The 25,511-nt window shown below is 39.6% G+C and overlaps 1 pseudogene; it reads left to right on the top strand.

Moving 5' to 3' along the window:
* Window positions 1–7,419: 7,419 nt before the first annotated feature.
* Window positions 7,420–18,190, top strand: LOC115437474 (stonustoxin subunit alpha-like; annotated as a pseudogene).
* Window positions 18,191–25,511: the final 7,321 nt, after the last annotated feature.

The raw sequence follows: 25,511 nt of genomic DNA, 5'->3' as shown, positions 1-25,511 counted from the left end.
TTGAAGATGGAGGGTCATAATTAAATGTTAATACTTGAGTTTTGTTGATATTAATTTTATAACCAGAGATTAAACCAAATTCCTCTAACAATTTCATCAACTTTGGAAGTGTCTGAGTAGGTTGTGTTATACTTATTAATACATCATCAGTGAATAGGGCCAATTTTTGTTCCCCGGATGCCATTGTTACCCCCTTTATATCTGACCTCTGCCTAATTAATTGACTTATGGGTTCTATAAACAGCGTGAAAAGGAGTGGCGACGCACAACATCCTTGTCTCGTTCCTCTCTCCAGAATGAATGAATTGGTTAAATCTCCGTTGACTTTAATTCTAGCTGTTGGTTTTTTTATACAGTGCTGCAAATGTGTCAATTATTGATGTATGGAAGCCAAATTTTGACAGTACTTTATATAAAAATGTCCACCTCACTGAATCGAATGCTTTCTCTGCATCTAAACTTAAAATTAGTGTTACGCCCCGGCCTAGGGGTTCACCAGAGCGAACGTAATATGCTCACTTTTGTCCCCTCCCAGCTCCCAAGCACACACGTCAGTCACAAACTAAAATTCACAATGTTTATTTTTTAAATCAACTAAAGGAGGGTTAGGGGAGGGCACGGCTAAAACAACAAACAAAATTATCTTCTTTACAGTTTAAACTAACTTACCTAGCCAAAAATAAATGCACTAAATAAAATACAGTAAACTTACCTAAACTTCCTAACCAAAAAACAGGAGAAAACAGGAAAAACAAAAGAGTCGGCCTCCCCTACCAGGAAAAGGTTCGATTTACAAAAAACTATTTACAACTATATTCAATCAACTCATCACAGCAACACACGAAGACTGACGGTCACACACAGAACACAGGGTTGGAAGCTGGCAGGGGGCAAGAGAGAGAACGAACGGAAGCTCCGGGCCATTTTTAAAGGGGCCGGGCAATCACCCTCCACCAATCCGCTTCCTGCAACACAGACACAAAAGGGTGCAGCACACCTACAGGACGGGGAAGAACACACACACTAACAAGAAAACATATACATATAAATAGACAAATTATGACCCAGGGTCCTAACATCAGTGTCTCCAGTCTTTGTTGTGTAACTTGTCTCATAACGTGCAGAGTTTTCCTGATGTTATCTTGGGTCTGTCTCTGTCTGACAAAGCTGGTCTGGTCCTTCTGTATTAATGCTGGTAGTATCAGTTCTATTCTTTTACATAATATGGAGGTGAATAGTTTATAGTCGCTGTTTAAAAGACTTACAGGACGATAATTCCTACATTCCAATCTATCTTTCCCCTCCTTAGGTATGATTGAAATCATTGCTTCCCGCCATGGGGGGGGGGGGGGGGGGGGGGGGTTGTTTTCCAAAACCCAGTTGAATGTTTTTAATAATATTGGAATTAGCTGCTCTTGCATTATTTTGTACCATTCAGTGGAAAAACCATCTGTTCCTGGAGACTTTCCCCCTTTCATTCTCCTGATTGTTGACTGAATTTCTTCTTTTGTTATTTTAGATTTTAATTTTCCATTTTGTTCATCAGTGATCCTTGGTTGATTAATCTGGTCCAGGAAGGTATCAATCTGGTTATCATTGCTTGTCTGTGGTTGAGAATATAATATTTTATAGTATTTTTGGAAGCACTGCAGAATTTTCTCTGAACTAGTTTCTATTTCATTTGTTGAGTTTCTTATTTTGTGTATGGTTCTATCCGATTGTTGTTTTCTTCATCTGTAGGATAGGAGTTTCAGTGACTTTCCACCTCTCACAGTATTTTTGCCTAATAAAAAAGAGGGTTTTTTTGGATTTCCTGAGTGTTTATTTCATCTATTTCTTTTTTTATTTTTATAATCTTACTTTTATTGTCCTCTTTAAGAGATTTTGCATGTTCCTTCTGTAGTCTCTTCAAGTCCTCTTCTAATTTTTTAAGTTTTTGTTCTCTTATTTTCTTCTCATAAGAGGAGATGGCTATTATTTTACCCCTAATCACTTCTCTTAACACATCCCAGAGAATAGGTGGAGTCACTTCCCCATTGTCTTTAATCTCCAAATATGATTTAATTTCACTTTTCAATTTTTCTTTGGTACCTGGGTTATTCAGAATGTTTGAGTTCAATCTCCAAAGAGTGGACTTCTTATTATTATTCAGATGAACTGACATATAGATGGGACCATGATCTGAAATGGTACTGAGTCCTATTTCACAGCTATCCACCCTAAATAGATCTCCTTTGAGCATAAAAAAGAAATCAATGCGCGAGTAAACATTGTGAGCGGACGAGTAATGGGAGTAATCTCGGCTCGTCGGGTTTATCTCTCTCCATACGTCCACAATCCCCACTTCACGCATCCAAGTGTTTAGTCTTCTGTTAATATTTTTTGCATCAGATTTCCCGTTTGTTGAATCAATTTTCGGATTTAATCGGATGTTAAAATCTCCACCGCATATTAAAATCCCTTGACTTTTAGTTGTCATTAAATCAACTATGTGTTTATAGAAGGACCAGTCGCTACCCAGAGGAACATACATGTTAAGGAGACTTCTCATAATACCTTCTATTCTGCCTGTGATCATGACAAATCTGCCTTCCTTATCCTTATGTTCTGATATGTGTTCGGAATTTACAGCCCTGGATATTAGAGTCGCCACCCCTCTCCGCCTACCCGACACATGGGAAGAAAAATAAACATGTTTAAATCCTGACTTATTCAGTTTAGCATGTTCAGAGTCATTGAGGTGTGTTTCCTGTAAGAAAGTTACTTGGATTTTATCCTTTTTTAATTTTGATAATATTTTCCATCTCTTAATTGGATTGAATACTCCATTTATATTAAATGATATTATTTTTAAAGACCTATTTTGCATTTCTGTGATTTCCCCCTTCATCTCACTCAAAAACCTGGTGTGCTTCCCCCTCCCTGTAAGAACCGACAGGGAATGAACATGGAACACAGTAAGAAACAAACTCAGCACAGTTTGTCTGTGACTCCCTATGTAGGGGCTGATGAACCTGACCCTGGTGAGCCTCCTGAGGGGGCTTGAAGGGGAAAGTCTCTCTCCTCAGACCAGAGAGAGAGGCCCTTTCCTGCAACAGTCGCATGGTGAAAGAAAAAAAAAAAGATAATGATCCAAAGTGGACAGCCAGTCCTGAACGAACCAGGTCCAACAATAATGAGTCTCCACCACATTCACAGTCAGAGTAGAATTGAAGAAATTTCACAGTTCACTCCGTCGTCCTCAACTTGTGGGTTAGATCCTTTAGGTACCGGATGGGGTCGATGATGATCTCCTGAAGGCTCGGAGCTTCTCCTTGTAGTTTGAATCCTGTCCGACCTTGAATGCGGCCATCACCGCTCGTCCGTCCACTCTCCGCCAGGACAGCTGCTGCACCTGCTCCATAAGCGTCTCCAGTGGTTTGATGGTTGTCATGGTGTAGCCTGTTCTCAGCAGGTCCTCTGATGCCTCCTCTATGGTATCATAGGTTTGGGTTCCATCGTCGTGCCTCACACGCAGCCTGGCAGGGAAGAGGGTCTGGAACTGCACTTTATTTTCCTTCAGCACTTTGTGGATCTCTGAATATTCTCTCCGTTTTTTAAGTATTAGGGGTGGATAGTCGTGACCCAGATTTAAGCAGTTTCCTTGCCAGGTGAACCCCTTCTTCTGCCATGCTTTGCAGAGTAATGTGTCTTTTGTTTTAAACTTAAAAACTTAATGATGGAGCGTGGCAGCGAATCCACCGGCAGCTGTGGTCCATCCACCTGTGGGCTCTTTGAGTCTGCAGGTCGGGCATGTCCTCAGTTAGCTCCAGACCCTCACAGAGTAAGTTTTCCACAAATGCGACCATCGTTGTTGAATTCTTCTCAGATCCCTCCGGGACCCCATAAATCCTTATGTTCTCACGTCTGGAGCGGCTCTCTAGATCCAGCAACTTGTCCTCCAGCTTAGTGTGCAGCTTTAGCAGAGCCGTGATAACCTCCTCTGTGTTTTGGATCCTCTCCTCTGCTTTTTCCATTCTTCCTTCCACCTCGTCCATTCGGGCATTCACCTTTACTAATTCTCCTTTTATTGTCTCTAACTGTTCTTTATTTTCTTGGCGAAACCCTCTTATTTCTTGCAGAATCAGATCCAAGTCGGCCATTACTTTATATTGAACCACGTTGTCATCTAGCTTAAAACTGTTAGCTGCTAATTGTTGTCTTTCTCGCCGACCAGTCTTTAGACGACGTTTACTACACAAAGTGGCGATAAGGTTCTTTTCCCCTTTCTCTACATTTTAATGCAATAATTTACAGTTTGTATGGGGAAATTTCTCTAATTGCTCTGGTTCGACCGAGAGCTCATTCACTATGCGGTCATCTTGACGGTGTTCCGACCGGAAGTCCCCGAAAAAGTTTGATATTGTTTAATTCATCCCATGTAATTAAAAAAGTGTGAACCTTTTTTTTTTTTAATTTCAGTTTTGATTATTACAGTGTACAACTAAAAAAACAGTATGAGTGTATCTGAAAATATTGTAATATTTCATGTGTGTGAGATTATTCAGTTATAATAACACGACCATGAAGCCACTGAATCATGTGTTGTAATAAGGGATGTCCCCATCAGATCTAAAGATCGGTATTGGCTGTCAATCTAGGATTAGTTAGAAGATCGGATTTAGTCACGAGATCGGGCTGATCTGGGCCTGTGTGTGTGTATGTGTGTGTGTGTGTGTGTGTATGTGTGTGTGTGTTAAACAAATGTCCTGCCCCCTAAAATTGAAGCTTCTGAAGGTAGGGAAAAGGAAAATTTTACTGCACAACAGCAGGAGGCTTAGAGGAAATAATAAAACATCTATAGGTTTCAATTTTACTTTATTTTTTATGGTCTGCTCGGACTCATTCTGAGGTACGTACGGTAGTGATGCGTGAGTCTAGGGTGTTTTTTTTTCAACCTGCGGGTTTTTGTGGAATTATTTGACCCGCCCCAACCCGCCCCACAGTAACCCACTGATGTGTGCATCACTAACGTACCAAGGTTCTAATAGTTTTGGATTTTTCATTCTAGTTTAGTTTTATTTAGTTGACTTTTTTCTCTAATTCAGTGAGTTTGAATTAGTTTTTAGAGCAGGTTTACTAGTTTTTATTAGTTGTCATTTTTTCTGAATGCTTAGTTTTCGTTTAGTTTACTTTTAGTATTAGTTTCAGTTTTTTCATGTATTTTATCTTCCATCCTATTCAAAGAAATCAGTGAGGTTCCCCTGGACACTTTATTTGGAGGTGGGGTTAGGGCAGCTCCGACTGAGCACAGACACAAACACATGCACAGTACCATGGATACATTCCCTACAGCAGGTTGGTGGGGGTAATGTAGGTGGGGGTGCAATCCATACACAACGCCACTTACGTGAAAACGAAACTGAAACTTTCTGTACTTTTACCGTTGGCCTCCCGACTTCTATACCTCTGTTATACTGCTGATCTGAGACCAAATTTTTACATGTTCTATCCTATATCAGCATTGACAAAGATGAAAACTCAGGGAATTTTATCCATAATTTTTATCTGTTTTAGTTAGTTTTGTAAACACACAATACAGTTTCAGTTAGTTATCATTGTTTTCTTTAAATTAAAGTTTTTATTTATTTCAGTTAAAAAAAAATGTTTTTTCAATTTTAGTTTTCGTCATTTTGTTCATTTTCATTAACAATAGTAACCTTGTAACGTACAGTACAGACCACACCCCCATATAACCCCTGGACAGACCTGTCCATAGACTGGCTACAGCAGTGGTAAACATACAGCCCATGGGCCAAAACCGACCCACCAAAGGTTCTAATTTGTCCCACAGTATGACTTTGGAAAGTCCAAAAATGACACTAAAGTTCTTCAGAGTTAAAGGTGTCATAGTTGTTTTAGTTCAGGTTCCACATTCAGACTAACTGGGGTCTTCTCCCCCCTCCCTTCCAGAAGGACATTCAGAACACTCAGGACTAAAACAGACTCAAGCACTGTTTTTACCCACAAGCCGTTAAATGTGTGCACCCCCCCACCCCCACCGCCCCAAAATGATCAATCTCCACCCCCAGAGTACTGGACAGTCTCCCCCCCCTCCCCCCAGCACATGCACCTTCTCCTACCTGTGTTGATCCTATTGGTTGGACACACCTCTCATCTGTAGTACACAGTTAGCTTCTGTACATTCTCTCTGGATATTTGGTTCATTTCAGGAGTTTCTAACATTCCTTCAGTTGCACATGTGTATTCATATTTTATTGTGAAGCTCTTATACAGTTCACTTTTTCTAACACTGTGAGATCTGTATTCTATTTTATTTTTTTTATTCAGTCCCTTTTGCACTCAGTGTTTTGCTGATAAACTGATTTACATTGTTCCTGTGACAGTGACAATAAAGATCTGTTCTATTCTATTCTATTCTGTTCTGTTCTGTTCTGTTCTGCTCTGTTCTGTTCTGTTCTGTTCTGTTCTGTTCTGTTCTGTTCTGCTCTGTTCTGTTCTGTTCTATTCTGTTCTGTTCTATTCTGTTCTCTTCTGTTCTATTCTATTCTGTTCTGTTCTCTTCTCTTCTATTCTGTTCTGTTCTGTTCTCTTCTATTCTATTCTATTCTGTTCTGTTCTATTCTGTTCTGTTCTATTCTGTTCTCTTCTATTCTGTTCTGTTCTATTCTATTCTATTCTATTCTATTCTATTCTATTCTGTTCTGTTCTGTTCTGTTCTGTTCTGTTCTCTTCTATTCTATTCTGTTCTGTTCTGTTCTATTCTATTCTGTTCTGTTCTGTTCTGTTCTCTTCTATTCTATTCTATTCTGTTCTGTTCTGTTCTATTCTATTCTATTCTGTTCTGTTCTGTTCTATTCTGTTCTCTTCTATTCTGTTCTGTTCTATTCTGTTCTGTTCTGTTCTGTTCTGTTCTCTTCTCTTCTATTCTATTCTGTTCTCTTCTCTTCTGTTCTATTCTATTCTATTCTATTCTATAAAGCAGACACACAGAGGTCACTTGGCTTTGATAAAACAGATGTCAGTTTGGAGGTAAGTCGGTGCTTTACGTGTCTTTATTTCCAGATGAACTTTAGACCCAAACTGACAGATGACATCTGTCAAACACAACACAACCTTCTTAAACACTGTTGTTTTTATTGGGTTTTTCTTTCATTCCTTCATGTACTGATAGGTTTCAATAAGTTTTCATGTCTGGTAAAGTTATTTGTGAATAATCTGAAGTCTCTTACGTCAGCTTTTACTTTACGTTGAATGATTCAAATATACAACTCAAAATGCCACAGCCTTTCTTTTTTCTCTGTCTGTAAAAGTCCAACAGCTTTTCTAGGAAATCACGTGTCTTCTGTTTAAGACGTCCCACATGAGGGAGGTTCCTCTATTAAAGGAACCAGGAAGCCACAGATTGCAGCACTGCATCACTGCTCCAACAGCTGCCCAGGATCTGCTGTAAGTACAAACGGTCTGTGGACACACTGGGCATTCTTCCATCAAACTGCACTGCTCTGTCTTTACACTTCCGATTTACAGGAGAGAATTTCTCCAGATCTAAAGTGTTCTGCTCAAACCTAATGTCAGACCTACAGATCCTCTAAAAGGATAAGAGTCTGTTTAACATCTCAGTTCCAGATTCAGTCCAAATTTAAATCTATTGGACTCTAACAGGTCATGAAAAGTGGATTCAACAAGTGCATGTGTTAGAACTGTGTGCATGAACTACTGGAAATATGATGGGTGGGACCAAGGCAGTAGGCTGGATTCTGACACTGGTGTGGACACTAAAGTGCTCCAAGGCAGCACTCCTGAAAGCTGAGGTTTTTTATGACACTAATTTTTTCAGTTTGTTCATGTTATTCATATTGTTTGAAAGGATAGTTACCTCCGCCAGGAGATGTTGTGATCAGTTTGCGTTGTGTGTTTGTTTGTTTGTTTGTTAGTTAGTTAGCAAGATAACTCAAAAAGTTATGGACGGATTTTCATGAAATTTTCAGGTAATGTTGATACTGGCACAAGGAAGAAATTATTACATTTTGATGGTGATGGGGGGGGCAGATCTGTCTTGGCTGAGGTCTGCGCTCTCTGAGTGCTTTTGTTGTTTGCATTTGTGATCATAATTTCACATCATGTCGAGCTGATCAAACAAGCAAACAATCATGGTCAGAAAAAAATTCAGTAATTAACAAGTTAATAAGGTACATCTGAATATCTAAGGACAAGAATTTAATGCACTCTGCAAAGTTATTCTCATGACTAACATATGCATTATTATTTAACCTCAACTGTGAATTTTCAGCTTCTCCTCCTCTACCTCCTCCTTCTTCTTCTTCTCCTCCTCTACCTCCTCCTTCTTCTCCTCCTCTGACTCCTCCTTCTTCTCCTCCTCTTCCTCCTCCTCCTCTACCTCCTCCTTCTTCTCCTCCTCTTCCTCCTCCTCTACCTCCTCCTTCTTCTCCACCTCTACCTCCTCCCTCCTCTCTACTGTCTGTCTCCTGACATAAATATGTTGATTCATGACATATGAACAGATTCTGGATACACTGATCATACAGTTTGATGGTACAGTTATTGTCTGAGCAAAAAAGGCTTTTACTTTCAATTATTACAAGTAATTTATCCCCCAAAACTATGGATAAAATCGCATCCAGAATCACATTTACAATCTGAGGTTTTACTGCATTTTCCCCACAAATTTTCTTTATTTGCGTTTTTTAAACAGTTGCTCTTCCATGGAATTGCATTAAAATAATAAGTAAAATAACTTTTAAAAGTGTATCTGTTTGTCATTAAATATTGTCTGTTATTCAGTATCTGTGTTGAGCCTCTACAGTTCTGTACTCTTGAACTAACTCACACTTTGACTCATATAGAAGTGTCTTCTGTCCAGTTTTCTCGTCTTTGACATTCTTCAAATCCTAATTACTAAGCACACACGCACGCAAACAAACAAATGTACAAATGTACATGTAAGTGACACCACTGATATTTAAATCTGTCTAGCTGACGTGACCCAGACAGAACAAATGCAAACATATTGAAAACTTACATTAGCGGTCCAACTAGTGGGTTCCTTTTACAAGTAGATGGAGTGACAGCGGGGATGGCCAATCACATGTACAATAGCAAAACCAAAGAGCCAATCGGAGAGTGATAATTAGGTTAGAGGCGGGACTTCTAGCAGAGACCAACTGTTAACCCTTTGTGTCCATAATCATTGACTAAACACTACAGACAGCAGTTGGATTGATAGTGAGTACACTGTAGTGGATGGATATTGGTAGGGACGTGTCCCTAGAGTCCCTACGCAATTCTACGCCCCTGGGTGGGACTGAAAATGTCCTCCAGCTCTGGAATGTTCCACCTGGAGGTCAGTTCTCTGAGTCAAAATGAACATCTATGATATTTATAAGGATATTTTTCATGCAGAAAATGATGTGACTTTATTAGGCCTTAAATGTATGAATTTACGTTACAATAAGAAAAAAAAACAGGCTTTGGACATTTAACCCTTTAAGGACTCCCATTAAAACAGGACTAAGTTTATTTATATTGTTTTTGCAATAAAAGCATCAGAAAATGTTTTTTCAGGAAGAACTTAACTTTCAATACTGTCCCTAAATTATCTTTATTAGATGTAATAAATGTTTAAAACAGTTATAGCATAAAAAAGACTTGACATTTGTATCATATTTATTATGAAAACCAAGAGTAAATGTTGATAACTAAACTTTCTGAGTTTCTATAAATACCCTTTCCTGTATTTTCCACGGGTTGATCCATTGTAGTTATTCTAACTCACAGGTGTCAAACTGCGGTCTTCGAGGGCCGGTACCCTGTGTTGAAGAAAAATCACAAAACGTGGTTCAAAGTTTGCTGCGATGAGTGTAGCTTTATTTAGTGTTCCGGAGCACAGTGAGAGTACCGATGCAGACAGAGTCTGTTTCAGTGGTCTGACCCCAAATCTACGTTTTCAGATGGTATTTATACAGTTACTTCAAAGCAGTCAACAGAAAACAAAAGACAAAGTAATAAAGAAAAAAGGGGGTTGTACTTTAGGAAGGAGACAAGAGAATTTACATTCAGGGGAAAGGGGAGGGGGGTCACACTCCAGGAAGGGAGGGGGGCGTTCACACTAAGGGAAAAAGAAGGTAAGTCTGTCAGAACTGGTGGAGACATCTCAACATATAATCAAAACATCACTAGTTAATGCTAAACAGGTTAGCTCGGCAGCGAACCTGAAACAAAAGGGTGCCTTCTGTGCTCTCAAATCACAAATTTTCTTCCTCACCTGCATGTTTCAGATATTTCCCTCTTCCAGCCACACCTGGTTCAATTAATGCTCAGTAGAGCCCGACTGGTAAATCGGCCAGCTGATTAATCGGGCCAATTACAGCGTATCACCAATTAATCAACATCGGCCAATATGTAGCCGATGTGGCCGATATATTAACTTTTTGTGCTGTGCGGAGATTCTGTCGCTCGCTGCTTCTGTGTGTGTGCTGCCTGGAGAACAAGAGGAACTTTAAAGCGAGCTAGTTTCACTTTCACTCCTGCTCGGACAATGACGCTATCACCCCCCCACACACACACAATCACATAATCATGGAGCTATACCACCCCCACCCCACCCCGGTCACGCTCTGACAAGGATGGACTGCTTATCCCCCCCCCCCGACTCCCCACCCCGGCGAAAATCACGGCCTGCTACCACATGCTCTGATGAGGATGGACCACCAACCCCCCCACCCCCCCACTCCGAAAATCACGGATCCGCCCCTCCCCCATCTTAAGAAGTATTCACCCCCCACACACACCCGTGTCCGTGCACTTCCTGTCTCCCTCACACTTTCATTCTGCCAGCAGGCCTGGGTGTTGATACTGTAGGGGAGACTGGGGACAGTTGTAACACAGGTCAGTTGTAACTCTTGCAGTTGTTCCAATCAGGAACAACTTAGGACTCACCTAATTCACTCTGCACATGCTCAGTTTAGTCCTTAGTCCACACAAGAAGTTGTAGTGCCGTGAGGCAGACACATCAAAATTTGTGAGTGAAAACATAATTGTGTGGTAAGTTTTTTTTTTTTTGCTCTAGTTATTTTTCAGTCCATCAATCAATCTTTATTTATATAGCACTTTTCATACATTAAGGGTGTAGCACAAAGTGCTTTACATATAAGTTTAAAAATCAGTACCACCCCCCACCCACCCAACTGCTCACACACACAATTAATTATTTTTGTGATTGCATAGTTTGCATTTGAAAGTTGTGTAAATTATATTTGTGAGATAAAGATTTATGCAACTGTTAATCCACCTGTACACTATTATCTAATATAAGATTATTATATCCTGTGTAGATCAGTGTTCTTATTTCATATATCGGCCAATATATCGGTAATCGGCCAATATCGGATACCGGCCGATATATTGGATATCGGCTTTTTTAGCCCCCAATATTGGTATCGGCATCGGCCCCAAAAATCCCATATCGGTCAGGCTCTAATGCCCAGCTCATTATCCAGTTCTGCAGAAGCCTGACAATGATGTAATGGGTTCCAGGTGTGATGGAGGAGGGAAACGTCTAAAACATGAAGGATACCAGCCCACCAGGACTGCAGTTTGACACCCTTGTTCTAGATCGCTGTATGCCCATGTTCTTCATGTTCTTTGTGGTTCTTTGGTGTCATTTGGATCCAGTCGATAGTCTGTGTTCACTTTGTGTCTAGCTGTAGACAGAGCCCCTCATTTCACTGACAAAAACATCCATCAGCTGATTCAAATACATACACTGGATCTGTCTATGAACTGGATAGATCTGCGTAGATATTTACATATAGGGTTGGAACGATGTCATGGTGTTACAATTAATCGCAATTTTAAAAGTCACAATTAATTAACTGTCAAGGCTGCCAAAAACCGTCTCATAAAGTCCAGGAGATTAAGAACGGAACCAAAGACATGCCCACATGCGCTTCAGCACCGAACCAAAGCAACGTTCAAGAAGTGCATTCAACGTTCCACCAATGAAAATGAGAGGAGCACCAGCTGACGTCTGTCTGAGGAGGCGGACATATGTCTGAGCTGTCTTGACCACAAATCTATTTTCGATTAGGGCTGTGTATCGGCAAGAATCTGGCCATATGATACAAATCACAATACTAGGATCATGATACAATATATTACGATATATCATGATACTGTTAAAAAGGCAATTTTTTGGTTATTTCTTTTATTTCCCGGACAAATTGAATTACACCAGAAATATGTACAAATACTAAACGCATTTTTATTTGATCAGAACAGGATCTAATGCTATATCACAACATTTTTCAAATTCTTCTAGTTTCCAAAGGAACTACCATCTACCTCTCAGACAGTAAAAAGTGCTTTTAGAATGCTTCAAATAACCATTATTTAATAAAACAGTGTTAAATAATAATAAATAAGATATAAACAAAAAAGAATCCAAATAACAAAAATGAACCCCCACCATATCTGCATTTGAATAAATACCTAAAAATATCAATACAGTACTTTTTAATATTGATACAGTATTATAAAATGAAATATTGTGATATATTGCAGAACCAATATTTTCTAACACCCCTATTTTCGATGCGGGCTCATTTTAGTTTCCATACAGTTTGCGTTCACTGGCGTCATCTGCGCAGCTTCAGGCTCCCATTGTCCAGCCCATTCACACCAGTATGTGTGCAGAGCTTTGGTGGACTCAGGCCGTTCTCCTCCAGTTCAGACCGTCAGACCAACTTCAGGAGGTCAACATGCGCGTCACAACAACAGGACATGGACAGCAATTAGGAACACCTGTTAAGTTTCACTTTCACTTTGCAAAAGAGACGTACGGTCGTATGGTCTGTGAATACTCACTGGGAGGTACTGCACCCCCACCTATAAACCCCCCGCTAAATAATCGTAGTAATTGTGAAACTTCAATTATTTCTCTGATGATAATTGTAGTATCCAAATCTCTAATTGTTACATCTCTATTTACATATATATAGAAACATACAGACATTTATAGAATATTTACAGATCAAATACAACTATCAATGAATTATACAAACCACAAAAATACAGAGAAAAACTGCGGAAAAACAGCAAAACTGGACAAAAACACAACAAAACACACTAGTGGAACACTCCAAAACAGCACTATCACTATTATATACAATTATTTATTAGGTATTTAATAGAATTCACCGCTAAAACGCTGATCTCTCTCTCACCAACTGCTGTTCTAAGCTCCGCCCACTTCCACCCCTCCCCCTCAGCCAGTGCAGACCTCTGTCCTAATGTGTTCTAGACCAATAGAAAGAACCCAGTCCAGCATTTCTGCTGGGAAGGTTTGGACATGGCGCAGCACCACCACCACAAAATTCTTACTGCCACATCAAATGCTTCATATCAAAAAAATTATCACCGTCGCATTAGACTTATTATATATGTATAATATATATTATACATACATAGAAGATATATATATATATATATATATATATATATATATATATATATATATATATATATATATATATATACATATATATATAGTATATATAGTATTAGTATAATAGTGTAGTCCAGGACAAATGTCCTCCCCCTCAAATGAAAGTTTGCGAAGCTTCAGGAAGTAGAGAAAAGGTAAACGAGCATAAAGTTTCACTTTCACTTCTGCTTGGGGGGGGGGGCACACCACCCCGTACCCCATAGTATTATAAGTTGGACGGAAACTGACGCATGCGTGCGGTTATCGACCGAAACACATGCGCCTGCCCCCACCCCCACCCCAGCTGAACCACACTCCCGCACCCCCCCATTACACACCACCACACCAACAGATTAATTCCACAGGAAACACTGCAACCTCAGATAAAATACGACATTTAAACTTTATAAAAAGTGCAAACAGTTAAATAATGTCCAAAATGAAAATACATGTTGTGATGTAGTTTTGTATTTTATGAATTAAAATTACATCATTTTACAAATTATTCAGCTACATTTGTCTACAAAGAATGATTAGAAAGTGTTTATTAAATCCATGTGTCCGTATGGAACAGGTGGGTGGATGTTTGATCTTTCCAAAGGGCTCCTGTCTGACCTTACCCACCTCCATCTCCTCATTCATCTGACTGTTGGTCAGAGCAGACATGTCTCCACCAGCTGGAGAACATTTGTGTTTCCTTGTGCCTTCACTCACAGTAGATCCAAGCTAATCCAGTGTTCAGGTCTATCCATGTCTAAAACCTCCTGAGGTGGGTTCACAGCCACTCTGCGTCATTTCACTTGTGATGATACTAATGTTTGAGTTTTGAAACCTCAGACACAGTTTAGTTTCAAACATGTTGGATGTATTTAAATAAGGACAGTAAAAGCTGGGACCTCAGTGTGGGCATTTTCAGATTAGTGGAAACATCAGGTTCACAAGGTTCAGAAGGACGTGATGTGTGAACTCTTCTCAAATGATAAACTGAGGGTTTTTTCACATCACCTTTTCATAAATACTGACAAAAGTATTGATGTGAGTCTTATTTTGTCGGCTGCTCTAATGACAGTTTTTGGTTTTTGCAGGAACTCTTTCAATGAAGCTCTTTCTTTGCTCTTCGGTCTTGAAACAGACTTGGTGAACTACCGGGATTTGGAGGACGATGGACCTGGACTCCAGTGGGACGTTGGAGGTGGCTGCACTCGGTCGGCCTTTCAGACTCGGGATGCTGTATGACTGCCGCAAAGACTCGCTCATAACTGGTACAGATGTTCAATACTCAGTCATCCACAGCTTTAACTGTAACCTCTAAAATTAAGTTCTATTTTATTCTTGATCCAGATCAGCCAGGACTGGTACTTACAATCTGACCCAGAACATTCTGACCACTGAGGGCAAAGTAGGTTTAATGTTGATGATGTCATTCCAATGGGACCTGTCAGTGGGTGGATATATTAGGCACCATGTGAACATGTAGACCTTGAAGTCGAAGTGTTGGAAACAACACAAAATGTTCAAGAATCGGGACCAGAGACACTTCGACAAGAGACAAACTGTGATGTTCAAATCCTTGGGTCAGAGTATCTCCAGATCCAGTGTAAAGTGGTCACAACCGACCAAAACTACCTAAAGAACAACAACTGGATCTGTACTAATCCAGTTTCTATGGGAATAGATCGTTATTACCACCTGACTAATATTGTGTAGGTTCCCTTTTATCCACAAAAACAGCTCTGACCTGAAGCCTGGACTCCACCAGACCTCTGAAGGTGTGCTGTGGTATCTGGACCAAGATGTGAAATGGGAGGGACTGGACTTGTTTATCCAGTACATTCCACAGATGATCAGTTGTCCTGCAGTTGGGATGTCCTTTCTTAGTTGATTTTTGGTCGGTACTAATCACTGCAGACCAGGAACAACCAATAAGACCAGCAGTTGTGGAAACGCTCTGACCCAGTCATCACCGTTACAATAAAGGGCCATGTCAAAGTCACACTGGTCCTTAAGTTGGTCATTTTGCTGCTTCCGACACATCAGCTTCAACGCCTAAATGTTCCTTGGTGTCTAAAATATCCAACCCAGTGAAAGGAACCATTGAAATGAAATAACCAGTATTATTAACACTTAATGTTTGTTTTTTGTTTTGTTTTTTTATCAAATACTTGAATTGACTCATGTACAACCCCCACTTGGGTGGTAGAGTAGAACCACCATCCACACAGTGGTCACTCAGGGATATCCACAGAAGGTGACCCTTATGGCCCTCATGCTATTGACAGTTCCATAGAAATGAAACACTTGGAGGTCAACCCCAGAGCTGATGAAACCTCTTGGATCAGAGGTGAAACATCTTCAAGAACCAATTGACAATCCATTTGCCTTCAGCAGATAACTTGGATAGACCATGATCTGGGTCAGTGAGAATCTCCAGTGATCATACAGGCCATAGGTTTATGGACATTTAAAAGTGTTAAAAGTGCTTTTCTCTGTGTTCTCCGGTTTCTTCCATTCAAAGACGTTCCCCTTCTTAGGGCTAAGCGGTTCTTCATTGGTTGAATGTTAGCATGAATGACTGTCTATCCCCGTCAGGCCTGCAGGGACCTGGACAGGTTTCACCTTTCCATCCACAGCTACTGAGGAATAAGCTGTTCTGGAAAATCAAATGAATGAATAATGAAACAACTGTGACTTGTTGCTTAAAGACTAAGGGTAATAAGACAGTGTAGCTCTAAGTTCAAATGAGATGATGTTCACTAGCTAAGGAGCAGGTTGGTGTTGGTGCTGGAAGTATGTATTTGTGTAAAAGTCCATTAATGACAAGAAACTTAAAACACATTTTATCCACTAAAGAAAGCTTTGTTTCTACTGTTTGTTTTACAGGCCTGACGTTATGGGACCAGGAGGACCTGGTAAATAACATAAGTGAGAGGCCACAGTCCCGCAATGAATTTGATATAGTTGCGTCTGAATCAGTTGAAGACAAGGCTTCTTCACTACATGTTGATGCTTCTCTCAAAGCAAGTTTCCTGGTTGGTCTTGTTAAAGTTTCTGGATCAGCCAATACCTGAATGATAATAAGACTTCCAAATATCAGGCCAGAGTAACACTGAAATACAATGCAACTACAAAATTCAAGGAACTGACAATGAATCATCTTGGAAGAGGAAACGTGAAGCATCCATATGTCTTTGAAAAAGGATTAGCCACACATGTGGTCACAGGTATTCTTTATGGAGCACAAGCCTTCTTTGTGTTTGATCAACAGGTGTCGGAAAACGAAAAGCACCAAGACATTCAGGGCAACTTGAAATTAATGATCAAGAAAATTCCCAAAATGGAAATTGGGGGTAAAGGTTCCCTGCATATGAAAGACCAAGACAAAGAAAGTGTGAAGAAGTTCAGCTGTAAATTTCATGGAGACTTCTGTCTCAAGAAAAGTCCAGTGTCCTTCCAGGATGCTGTGGAGGTCTACCAAAGCCTGCCAAAACTTCTGGGCGACAATGGAGAAAATGCTGTTCCAGTAAGAGTCTGGCTCCTTCCTCTGACAACTTTAGATTCTTCTGCTGCTAAACTTGTTCGTCAGATCAGTATAAGATTAGTTCAGAAAGCACAAAGTGTCCTGGAGGAGTTTCTTGAGCTGGAAATTAGATGCAACGATGCAGTGAAAACAACCACTGCGCAGCAGGTCCCACTGATCAGCCAAAAAATTAAAACATTTCAAGAGTTATGCTCTGAATTCAAGCAGGAATTCAACAAACACTGGCAAAGAAACTTCCATTAATCCGAGGAGGAGGAGAAGAAGAAGCTGAACTTGCAGAAATCCTGAAGAACAGACATTCTTCTCCTTCAACAGCAAAAGTCTGAAGGAGTGGATGGACTGTAAGGAGAAAGAAGTGCGGATCTTGAAGTCTTTGACAAGCATGATGATCAACACTAAGATCGTCCCATCTCAGAGTGATCTCGATGAGGAGATTTTCGGTACAAAGTATGCAGTGTGTTTTGTCTTCACATCATTGGGTAATGCTGAACCATACCTCTCAGCTTTAGAGAACCACTTAGAAAAACACACTCAGAAAACCCTGCAGATCCACGATCACATGATGTTGAGAAGGAACAGTGGTACCTCTCAAAGATGTCACAGATACACTGAGACATAAAGCAAAGCTCTTCAGTGATTTTGCAGAATCCAACACCGAGAACAAGAACATTAAGTTCCTGACAGTGGCTTTAACAGATGAGACACACAAAGGTTCAAGCATCTACGTTTATAAGGATGGATTTTCAGTCAGTGACAACTTTGAGCCGCCTTCAAAACCTGACAGAGTAACTGTGAGTGACGTGAACTACAACAGTGTGACTCTGAAGATTTCTCCACCCAGATTTGGAGTTGAAGGCATCACCTCCTACTGTGTTGAATACTGTGTCTGTGGAGAAGATGGATGGCAACAAACCACAGCACCTAAAGCTGAGGAGGCCACAGTGAGTGGTCTGAGTCCTAACACAGAGTACATGTTCAGATGCAGAGCAGTGACTCCAGTAGGTCTAGGGCCTGCAGCTCAAGTCAGTGATCCCATTAAAACCCTACCCTGCAGCCCTCCTGGAACACCTCAAACACAATCAAACTCTACTGAGATATCAGTCAGCTGGAGAAACCTGCTGAGGTCGGAGAAGATGTCCATATTCTGAGCTACATGGTGGAGTACGCTCAAATGGATGGAGTTGATAAGGCAGATCTCCAATGGAACCAAATGGAATCCGGAGGTGAAAAGGTGATCATTTCAGGACTTCAGTCTGAGACACGATATGCAGTCAGAGTCCGATGTGACTGTGGTGTCGATGGAGGAAGTAAAGAAAGTGTCACCGTTAACGTCAGCACAAAAAAATTACATCACGTCTTGCAGACAACCTCAAACAGAGAAGTGAGGAGATGAATTCAGACACACCTTCTGTCTGGAAACTGCCTCTGAAAGAGGAACGTACAACCATACATGGATGTAGAAGATACAGTTTTGGAGAAGAAAGCAACAGGGAAAATCGTACTATGATCCTTTTTGGATCAGGAACGTCGACTCTCATCAATGGGATGGTCAACTACATCTTAGGTGTCAAATGGGAAGACTCATATCGGTTTAAACTAGTTGAAGCAGAAAGTCAGACCTCTGAAGTCAAAGTGTACAAAATAAACCACCGTGAAGGGTTTCAGATCCCCCACTCCCTGACTATCATTGACACTCCAGGGTTTGGAGACACAAGAGGCATCAGAAGAAGCAGAACCATCACACAGCAGTTACATCGCCTCTTCACCGATCAGTCTGGTGTCAGTGAAATTGATGTTATCTGTTTTGTAGCTCACTCTGCTTTAGCTCGACTCACACCAACACAGAAACATGTGTTTGATTCTGTTCTCTCAATCTTTGGCAAAGATGTGGCAGAAAACATCAGGATTCTGGTGATGTTTGCAGATGGCCAACGCCCACCAGTTCTAGAGGCGATCAATGCTTCAGGTTTCCCATGCCCTAAAACTGATGACGGTCTGCCAGCTCACTTCAAATTCAACAACTCTGCTCTGTTTGCCCAGAAACGATCATCTGACGATGAGGATGGAGGCTTCGATGAGATGGTTTGGAACATGGGATTTCAAAGCATGAAGAGGTTCTTTGCTGCTTTGAATCAAATAAAAACCAAAAGCTTGACAATGACAAATAAGGTCCTCATAGAGAGGCAGCAACTTCTAGTTTCAGTAGAAAAGTTGCAAAAAACAGGTAAAATGGGTCTATCCAAACTTGAGGAGATAAAAGAGACAGCTGAGAAGCTCCAAGACTTGGAGACTGAGATCTGTACAAATGAGAATGTTGAGTTTGAAGTCACTGTTAAGAAACCTTTTCAGAAAGACAGCGGACGTGGGAGTGGGCGTTATTTTACCAACTGTCAGCAGTGTCATCACACTTGCCATGAAGACAGTCTGGACGAACATGACGAAGATAAAATACAATGTCCTGCCATGGGTCCAGATGGACACTGCACAGTGTGTCCTGGGAAATGTCCCTGGAACGTACACCTTCACCAAGAGTTCAAATGGGAGTGTCGGGAAGTCAAAGAGGTGAGAAAAGTGAAAGAGCTTAAGGAGAAGTACCAGGTCCTCACAGAAGCAGAGAAACCTGTTCAGGCTTTAATTTCCAACCTCATGAAAGAATATGACGTGGTCAACACTGAGGTGGAAAAACTGACCAACGAGGCGACGGACTGTTTCAACCATCTGAAGGAGATCGCACTGATGCCAGACCCCGTGTCCACACCAGAGTACATCAACATGCTCATCGACGCAGAGAAATCTGAGGCCAAGCCTGGCTGGGAGGAACGAGTCCAGTCCCTGATTCACGACAAGGAAAAGTTTAAGACGACTAATGTGTCTGTGAGTCAGAATCAGCTGCTGGCTCAGGCTCTGTACAGGATAGGAAAGGAGCTGGAAAATAATGAAGAACTTCAGAGAGCGATTCTCTCAGTTCACACAGAAACCAGAAGAAGTCTCTACGTAAAAACAGCCCTCAGGTTGGCAGGTGTTTATGGAGCTCTGCTGTCTGCTGTCTACTATTCATCATGATGTACATTCCAGATATCTTCATTTCATATTGTTCTGATTGGTTGGTTGGTTAATTGATTGATCAGTCAAAAGATGAAATGTTATGTAAATTTGGACATTTGTTGTCACTGCGTCCATGTTTAAATTTTTTTAATATAATGTGATTCTTTTATATCTTGTCATAATCAATATTGTGTCATTTTACTTCATTAAGGAAAATCAGTGAACAGTTCATGGAAAATTCAATCAAATTCCATCAAATTGTATTTATACAGCGCCAATCATAACAAAAGTTATCTCATGACACTTTACATATTGAGTTGGTCGAAGCCAAAATTCACATTCCTGCATAAACATTATAGCACAATGAATATTTATGGATGTTGGCTGGAAAAATAAGACATTTACTGACATTTATTTTTTATTATATCCTCTGATCTTGACTTTCAAAGATCTATTACAATCCGGATGATTTATATTTCTTACATGTCATCACATATCATGTTGATTTTATTCTTTGTGACTTTCATGTCGATGTCTACAAAGAAAATAAAGTATGATTTTTTCACACTTTGCCGCTCAGGTCATATCTGTATTTATTTTATTTTATGTAACTCGGTACCACCGAAACAAAAGGTTTCCTTCAACGTGTTTTCTGACAATTTGAAAAAATAAAGATAATATAAATAAACTAGAAGCACTCGGAGAGCGCAGACCTCTGCCAAGGCTGATCAGTGGCCCCCCCCATGGGCCCCCCCACGCCAAGGAGGTTATGTTTTTGCCAGGGTTTGTTTGTTTGTTTGTTTGTCTGTCTGTCTGTCTGTCCGTTAGTGTGCAACATAACTCAAAAGTTATGGACAGATTTTGATGAAATTTTCAGGGTTTGTTGGAAATGGGCCCCCCCGTGGGCCCTCCCACCCCTGATCACCACCAAAATGTAATCATTTCTTCCTTATCCCATTTCCAACAAACCCTGAAAATTTCATCAAAATCTGTCCATAAATTTTTGAGTTTTGTTGCACACTAACGGACAGACAAACAGACAGACAGACAAACAAACTCTGGCAAAAACATAACGTCCTTGGCGGAGGTAACGAAACTTTGTTGAATTCAAACAACGTAAAGCTCAGACAGGTTTTATGAACTGTAGAGTTGAATAGTTTCAGCTCTATTTAGCTTTTGCTCATTATTGGACTGTTGTGTCATAAATAATACATTCAGTCATTCACAGTACTGTCCAAAAGTCTGTACTTTAAGATAAAGTAAGATAAGATATGCCTTTATTAGTCCCACAAGGGGAAATTCCAGGTTTACAGCAGCAAAGTAAAGCACACAAGCGCAAAACAAGTGCAAGATCAAGATAAGCACAAATCAAGAAAGTTATGTACACTAATTACAGCTGTGTACATGCTGATCAGGCCACAGGTTGGTTATACAGTTTATTATACTGTTTATTGTACAGTTTATTATACTGTTTATTGTACTGTTTATTATACTGTCTATTATACAGTTTATTGTACTGTTACTGCACAGAATTTTTGGAGCAGTTTCTGTTGTGGAGTCTGACCGCTGCAGGAAGCACAGACCTGCCATACCTGTCCTTCACACACTTTGGCTGTATCATCCTGTCACTAGTCTCTTTTCTATTGGACATCTGCACAAAACTTTACCAATATTTACTAAATGTCGAAAAAAACACAAGTGCGTAATGTGGGGTTTTTCCATTAAATCACAAATGCGATGATTTGCTTAATTATTATCGCGAGATGACACGAGAAGCCATTCCATAAACATGGTGACGAACATAAACATGACATTGATTTACAGGTATATTCAATATTCTTATATATTACCCTTCTATCTCCTACTAAATTCTAAAATGATGTGGTTTCCTGGTGTGTCCACACATACCCACACGTTTAGTTTTAAACTCTTCTTCACTTGTATCATACGTCAACATCTGTTTTTTTTATTTAATTCACCTGACTCGAGTTTTGAAAAAAGGCCTTTCCATTGCAGTTTTTCATGATATACCATTTGCGCTATGCCCAAAAAACACCTCTTGCCAGTGGAAAAACTTTTAATTGAAAAATTAGAGTTTGGGCGAAATTGTTGTTTTTCCGTGAGGTAAATTTTTATATGCAAATTATTTTCACACAATTTGAGGGTCAATGGAAAAAGTGAGTACTGATGGAGCTCCTTAGTGCAGTCAGTGTCAGTGTGTGTTGGGGGGGGGTGTCTTTGTCCATCATGGAGGACACCTTGGCTGTCAACCTCCTCTTCCCCACCTCCTCCATGGGTTCCAGATTATTTTGTTGATTTTCCAGGGCTGTGTGGAGTATCCGTACGTATTTCTTAGTCTCTTTTGTTCAGATACAATGAAAAATAACAGGAAATATGTGCACAGTGGTGAAACACACTGACGATCAGAAATGAAGGCTTAGTCAGTATTTAGTGTAACGTCTTTTCTCATAAAATCGCCCAAACATTAAAAACATGTGACGTGTGTTGAATGAAACATGGAATAAAACACTCGAAAACTAATGCATAAAATCCCCAAAAACATGTCATGTGACAAAGGAAGTCACACTAGATACTGACTGCAATTGTAATAGAGTTGATTTCCCATCAACACTACTCTGGTGTTGTCTTTACACTGGACCTGAGGAGGACTGGACTTTAACACTGTCCTGTACATGTACATACAAGAGTAAATAAGACTTAAATTTCAGATATTTTGTTAAACTATTACCTCTGTTTCTTGTAACTGGATCAAATTTAATAGAAACAGGAAAATATTCAGCCTTTTGCTGCAACATTTACTTTAACTCTACAAAAACCAGAGTCATTTCTGTTCAGTTGTGATTGATCAAACAGGGTCTGAAAGTGAGTCCATTTGTTTATCTTCATCTCTTTTCTGTCGCTGAACTCAGGAATGAAATACTTACTTTGCTGCCCTCTAGTGGCAGAGCAACAGCACACCACAATAAATGTTTTTTTTCCCTCCAGTTTATTTCAAACTGTAGTTACATTAAATGGACCTCAGTCTGTGGACCCGTGGAATCCAGGTGTTTGTGTTCTAACAGGCTCTGGGATCCAAAACAATAAGGACTAATGTCAGAATAGAGCTTTATATTATGGGGATAGATATCAGTGCATTGGTTCGTTTGGGTTCAATTATTAACTTTTTTTGTAAAATGACTCACAGATGGTTTGGACTGAATTTATATCAACACTGATTTTAGTTTTTTTTTTTCTCCCTGACTCTGATTTTCAATGTTCTTCCTCTAAATGTCTCTAATGTTTTTCCTGCTCTGACTGTAAATAATAATTTCCATCTACTGTCGTCACTTCTGACTGAGGAAGAAAAACCTACCATTAAACTACAGTGAAATACTGATGTTTCTAAACTCTACGGACATAATATGTGGACACATCATGTCTCCAGCTGTCAGATGTCCTGTTCAGGAGGATCAGACACAAACAGCAATATTTCACTAAAGTTTAATTTCCTTAAAGGATGTGAAATTACTAGGTCTTGGATCCTGGGTGTTCCAAGTCAATGAGTAAATGAGTAAAAAAAGACCTAAATAATCAAAAAAATGAACAAAATTATCAACAAAATGAGGTAAAAATATGACCAAAATAATCAACAAAATGAACAAAATTATCAACAAAATGAGTAAATAAAGACCAAATAATCAACAAAATAAAAATAATCAACAAATGAGTAAAAAAGACCAAAATAATTCAACAAAATGACAAAATAATCAACAAATGAGTAAAAAAATGACCAAAATAATCAACAAAATGAACAAAATTATCAACAAATGAGTAAAATAAAGACCAAAATAACCAACAAAATAAAAATAACCAACAAAATGAGTAAAAAGACCAAAATAATCAACTAAATTAACAAAATAATCAACAAAATGAGTAAAAAAAGACCAAAATAATCAAAATGATTGGTCTTTTTTTACTCATTTTGTTGATTATTTTGTTCATTTAGTTGATTATTTTGGTCTTTTTTTTTACTCATTTTGTTGATTATTTTGTTCATTTTGTTGATTATTTTGATCTTTTTTTTTTTTTTTTTTTTTTTTACTTATTTACTCATTGACTTGAAACACCCAGGATCCAAGACCTAGTCATTCATATCCTTTAAGGAATTAAACTTTAAGGAAATATTGATGTTTCTGTGTCCGATTCTCATGAACAGGACATAAAACAAAACTAATCAGTGTTGATATAAATTCAGTCCAAACCATCTGTGAGTCATTTTACAAAGAGAATAATTGAACCCAAATGAACCAATGGACTGATATCTATCCCATAATATAAAACTCTATTTTGACATTAGTCCTCATTGTTTGGATCCCAGAGCCCTGTTAGAACAGAAACACCTGAATCCATCTGTGTATTTAGGGTCATTTAAGGGTACTTTCAGTGTTGGTGAATACTTTGACTCTACTACTCATACTACATGTGTTTGTTGCTGTACACTGAAGATAACAAAGGATGTGATGGACACGATCTGAATGGTTTAATTTAATGATCATTGATTTTATACATCAGCCAACATTCTCATTTTGACTAATACACTTATTTTACTGAAGCTTTTTCAACCAGCTGCTGATTTTTTTTCACAGTAGGACATTTTTTGGTTTGTGCAGGAAAGCGTTCCATGTATGTAAATGTTGGTCTGTTCGCCTTAAAAACCACAGTAAGAATCTTTCAACACAACTGGTCTGCAGTTTTTTGGTTTGGTTCAGTGATGTGGGGACTGAGTTTGTGAATATGGTTTGAACATGTACACACCACAGGGGGCTGTCAAAGGCATAAAGGAGTAAAATATAACAGTGAAGTATTTAATTGGTAAAGAACTAAACATACCTAACTTAAACAAAGCTGGCTTAGCTCCCTCGGTGCAAACCAAATTAGCATTAAAACGCTTTAATGTTCCTGCTTTTCTTCTAAATATGGAAAAAGCAATTAGACAGAAAGAACTGAATTCCACTTGACAAATCCATAAAATATAAACATGATCACCAAAACCAGGATTCTATTCTGAATATGACCCAAAGTATTTGCTTTAACTGTGAGCGGCCGTACCCCGTTTGTTTTCATTGTCTTCCACTGGTTCCTCCTTAATGCTAATGCTAAAGCTAACAGTGGCTAAGTGGATACATGTGCTGCTGTAAACGCATGTGTTCAGGGGCAGAGTTGTCATTCAGCATAGACGGGGTAGAACACTGTGTTTCTGAGGGTCCTCTCAGTCGTGTGTGGTAAGGGTGGGGGTCATAATGCTTTAGAAGCCTGTTAACACACAGCAGCCATTGCTAGGTGACCCCCGCCCGCGCCCCGTCCCCCCGGTTGCCATGGTGATGTATAGACGCCGATGGTCTGAAGAGTCTCCAGGCAGTGTAC

This window comes from Sphaeramia orbicularis, chromosome 17, assembly GCF_902148855.1.
Source record: "Sphaeramia orbicularis chromosome 17, fSphaOr1.1, whole genome shotgun sequence".
Classification (NCBI taxonomy): domain Eukaryota; kingdom Metazoa; phylum Chordata; class Actinopteri; order Kurtiformes; family Apogonidae; genus Sphaeramia; species Sphaeramia orbicularis.
The sequence above is the reverse complement of the archived record's forward strand: the minus strand, read 5'-3'. Positions and strand labels throughout refer to the sequence as shown.